Source organism: Belonocnema kinseyi, chromosome 2, assembly GCF_010883055.1.
Source record: "Belonocnema kinseyi isolate 2016_QV_RU_SX_M_011 chromosome 2, B_treatae_v1, whole genome shotgun sequence".
Classification (NCBI taxonomy): domain Eukaryota; kingdom Metazoa; phylum Arthropoda; class Insecta; order Hymenoptera; family Cynipidae; genus Belonocnema; species Belonocnema kinseyi.
The window spans coordinates 14,889,355-14,894,546 of record NC_046658.1 but is presented as its reverse complement, the minus strand read 5'-3'; the positions used below and the strand labels follow the sequence as shown (position 1 = coordinate 14,894,546).

Genomic DNA, 5,192 nt, shown 5'->3' with positions numbered 1-5,192 from the left:
ATATATCTAGTCGGGAGTGGTGCTGACTGAAAACAGATGAATTGGAGCGATTCGCGCGCCATCTGTTGGTCATTCTAAGGACTTATTGAACTACCCTCGTATCATGCGAATGTAGACACCGAACCATCGGCTCCTATACTTAAACATAGAAGGGTTAAATTTTAAGGGACTAAAATTAATTTAAAGAGAGGGTTGTTACGCGTGCCTATCTTGATACCCTAACCCCTAACTATAGCATATATAAGCCGACACCGCTCGCCGCTCGGGCAGATCTATCTTCTACCGTGTACGCTACTCCTATATAAAGAAACAGAATAAATCAGACGATCAGAGTGATTCTGATCGTCTTCCTTCTTAAAAACCTAACTGTGTGCTTTAAAGCGTAAAACCCGTATTTAAAAAATTTAATTTTTAAAATTTTGAATGTTATTTTTACTATTAAAACGAAAAATACGCATCCTATCAAAAAACGATGTAAGAAAAATGTGCAGCTCTTTCTCAGTTAAACAACATTAGTAGTTTGTGTCAGTTGCCAAAAAATATTTTTTTTACGAATAAAAAAAAACTACGCACCCTTTCAAAAAGTAAGTAATAACAAATTTGCAAAATATTTTTAGTATTACAATTTTTATTTATTTATATATATCCGTATCTTGCATAGTTGCGCACCAAATGGAATTTTTGATCATTTTTTGTTTGTTCGAAAATTGAATTTTTCATCTTTTAAGAAAGTTCTAAACTTGTAACGATAATCTTATAGGGCTTTAAAAAGCAACGATTTTCTTCTCTTGTCTTCTTTTCAAATCGGGCGTTGTTTGGCTTAACATTGTGATTTACGATTGATTTTTTAAAATTTGAAATGCTACAAATTCGATATATTTTTTTTAAAGAGAAAAGTCATAGAAGTAAATTGTTCAGATATATGAGTCCTACGAATAGCCGTACATAAAAATTTTTAATCTTGAAAAAATTATTAGAAAAAATTTTACAAAAGCTCCAACTTTTGGAATTTCTATCCAAAATAGCTGATAAACGAACTCGTCCTTTCTTTTATAACCTAAAAAATGGTGCTAAAGCTCGACTTTAACCGCTCATGTTTTCGACAGAGGCAATCGCGAAAACTTGATTTTCAGCTTGAGCGGGTCTCAAAAAGTGGAGAACCGCTGAGAAAGTGCGGTATCGGACATAGATTTGGCGAAATAAACAAATTTTATTGAATAAAACTGTGAACATACAGTTTTTGAAGTATTTTTCGGTGAATTTATGAAATTCCTAACAAAAAAAAACATAGAAAATAACACTGCAAAATCATACGTGATTATGAAATTATGACATTGATGCAAAGTAGAAAAAAGGGAAACAATAATATGTTGTTCGCGTCATATATGCGAAATTTGTTATTTTCGACAACTGACTCTATTTTACAAGGAGCGTTTAGCGAAGCGTTATCAGGGCTAATGCCATAAGATTGACAGAGATTGGTGTTAGGTAATTTTAGTGTCACATTGTGCCTTTGGATGCACGTCGCTCCCTCTTGAGTTAGACAACTAGATAGTATATGTTCTAGGTGCTCGGGGTGTGCATAATATGCTCTAAAACTATCCGTGCCCGACTACAATCCGGGTGATTTGAGGAAAGCTCCTCTTGACGAGGAGCTGTTCGGGAAAGTTTTTATGCTGTGCTTTCTTAATCATGACCTTCAGGAGTAAGTAATCAAGATGGATAATGTTTAATGCATTTTGCTTACGCCTGATATTGAAGACAAGACCAAGTGTTTCAGCAGCCTCCTTAGCTGCTTTGTACAGAAACGATCATTTGCCCACTTCTTCGTGTTCCCTGCACATTTTAAAAAGAGGTATCTGAGCTCGTTTTTCGTTTATGGAACCACTCCAAAACAATCAATGCTGGTACGACATATATGCTCGTTATAAGTAATCTGTTGCTGGTCGATAGTTTGGAGGGCCCTATCTGTCATATAATACATTTGTATCCGAATCAGAGAGTATTCTTTATTAACGTTACGTCCCAAAAGCGGCTCTTTAGCACGCCCGGGTATGTATAGGTCTCTCCAGCGCCAAGATGTCGTAAAGCGCTTATGTCGACAAGCACAGGGTCATCGGATATCCGGGTAATGATGTGACACAGAAGAGGAGAGGGCTCATGGTGTCGCCTTAAAGTACACCTCTCTAAAAATTGAAGCTATTAATTGTAGCACAATACATCCCAGATTGACACGATGTGTGAATGAACCTTTAGGCATTCTAATAGACAGATGATAAGTCTATGAGAGGTTGAATAGAAAGCTTTCCATAAGTGAAGCTAGACCATCGATAGGGAGCACTAGTAGGATGCTGCGTTATTGCAGATACATTTATCGATGAGCGGGGAGAGGGGAGAGGGAGAGAAAGAGGGAGAGGGGAGAGGGAGAGAGAGCCGACATGAGTGAGGGAAAGAATGCCTGCGGATGGGAAATTTCGTGCGGTATGCAGTCAGACCACGAATGTGTATATGTCGTACGCACTGAGAATTTTCAGGAAGTCAACATTAAAATACACATTATATGGCTATTATGTTCACCTGATTCATTGAATAAACTTTTACAAAATGATTGGAATAATGATTTTATGTCTTATATTTAAAAAGGGTTTTAATTTACGTTAATGTTTTCACAGGTTTCAAAGGTAAACATTTATTTTTTTTACATTCTCATCTTAATGAGAAGGTATTGGTTTTATGTAAAATTTCACTTTGTCAGTTATTATCAAATCTCCACGTTTTGAGACCCACTGAGTCAGAAAAAAAACAATTTGCATGAAGGTGTTTATCTGTCTGTTTGTCTGTCGGCTCTATTCTCTAGGCACGATAACCTAAGAAAAATTGATCAGATTTGATTCTGCTTTAGCACATTTTTTTAAGGCCTGAAAAGAAAGAACAAGTTCGTAAACCAGACATTTTGGATCAAAATTCAAAAAGTGAGTGCATTTTCAAAATTTTTGAACCTTCATTTTTTCAAGATTTCAAGATTCTATGAACGGTTATTCATAGTACTCATAAATTCAAACAATTTATCCCTACGACTTTTTTATATAAAAACAAAATTATTAGAGTTAAAGCATTTTCAAAATCCAAGAACAACAAACTAAAATGAACATTTTAAGCCAAACAACGCATAATATGAAAAAATCAAGAAAAGAAAAACCTTGGTTTTTTAAAGCCCGACAAGACTATCATAACAACTTTTTTATTTTGGTTGAAAAGTTGAAAGTTCTAAATTTGATCGTACTAAAAATAATGTAAAATCCAACAAAAATTCCATTTTTTGGTCAAACTATGCAAGATACGAAAACAATTGATGAGCTAAAATTGCGCGTCCTGGCAAGACCTACAAATTTATAATGAATCACTTTTTGATTGGACGCGTAGTTTTTTTGGTCGTAAAAAACAACATTGCAAATAAAAAAATTAAAATTTTTTGGACTAACGACACCAGCTACGAAAAAAATGAGACAAAACTTGTCTTTCCATAAAAGAGCTATTATTTTTGATAGGACACGTAGTTTTTGCTTTAATCGCCAAAAATAACATTCAAACTAAAAATATTAATTTTTTTTGAAAAAACGACACAAGTGCGAACTAAACTTAACAGGCAACGGTTCTTCGCCTAAAAAGATCTATAAATTTATCAATAATCATTTTTCGATTGCACCAGTATATTTTCTTTCAATCGTAAAAAATAATATTGAAAATTAAATTTTTGGAAAAAGTTCAGAAAAGACGAAAGAGGATATATGATCCTAGATAGGACCCTATATGGGTTCCTGTATTAGACTCTATGCAAATGCCCTGTAGTTCTTCTTTAATCGTAAAAAACAAGATTAAAAATAAAAAATTATAAAAAAAGGAAAGAATAATTAGTATGATTCAATTCTTACGCATATTATGAATTGTAATGATGTAAATTTATTGAAATGATAAATGTTCCAGCGCAGCTTGGAATACAATTTGAAGCAAAATAAGAAACAAATATAAAAATAATCATGATAAATACAATTTGCTCCTTATTTTTCAATACTTGAATAAGCAATTCCAGGCACAGTTATATGCAAAATTTATTATATTTGATATAAAAGTGTTGTGTATAATGTAGAAAAGTTGACATTTTGGACAAAATCGAGTGCGAAGCAGGAGATACGTGATGAGAATGTGTCCTTTAAAGCCGAAAGAGCAGACAATTTGAAGAGAAAGATGTAACCGATAGGAATGACATAAGTGCGGAAAGAGATTCGTTGACCGATGAAAGCGATACAAAAAGTAGTGGTAGTTGTGGCCATAATGACTTTAGGTTATAAATATTTTATAGTAAAAATTATTACTACATAAATATTAAAAAAGATGCTAAATTCTGCGATTTTGACCCAAATATTTCATGTGAAGGTCACGGCATACCATATTAGACACGCTATTTTGAATTTTGACATTTTCACTTTAGATTTGAAATCAGCGGCTCGAAAACCTCCAGTGCAGCAATTTTTAGTCAAAATGATTTTAATTTTGATATTTCAAACTCCGATTTGAAATCAACGATCCCAGAAGCCCTTAAATACGCCGGATAAGGAAATTTGATTTGATAAAAGAATGCATTCCTTTAGGGATTAAAATAGCAACTTCCATCGTCTTTTCTGAAAATAATTAAGCTTTACAGTCCAGATTTGGAATCAGCCTTTTCCATATTTTTATATAATCCATAAGAATTTATCTTCTGTTACATCCCCAAATTTAAAAAAATTTCTTAGCTATGAGCAACTCATTTTGATCAACTGCGTTAATAAATAATACTTACAGTAAAATCAAACTATCATGGTAACTTATACGCATTACTGGTCTCCTCCGAGTTTGAACCTAAGTATGGTAACTGTGCTACTGTCGGTAAAATAGAAAAACACAAGATACCTAAAGTGTTCCCATGCAGGGATAAGAACTCAAGAGAATACCGATAACTTAACATATGCCCAGTCAATGAGAGGATGTAATTGCAGATTCTGCCACTATACAATAATCACAATTATAACTATTATCATGTGAATGTATTCATCATCTTACAGTCTGTCAAGTTAAAGCGTGGGTGGCTTTACTCGCAGTCGGTAAGGTGTATCGACATGATTTTGGTGTCAAAATATTAAGAAGAGCTCCCT

At 33.6% G+C, this 5,192-nt stretch overlaps 1 protein-coding gene across 2 annotated transcripts in view; it reads right to left on the bottom strand.

Moving 5' to 3' along the window:
- LOC117168046 (surfeit locus protein 1) overlaps positions 1–5,192 on the bottom strand; it is a 136,340-nt gene that overhangs the window by 24,525 nt on the left and 106,623 nt on the right. The window lies entirely within an intron of this gene.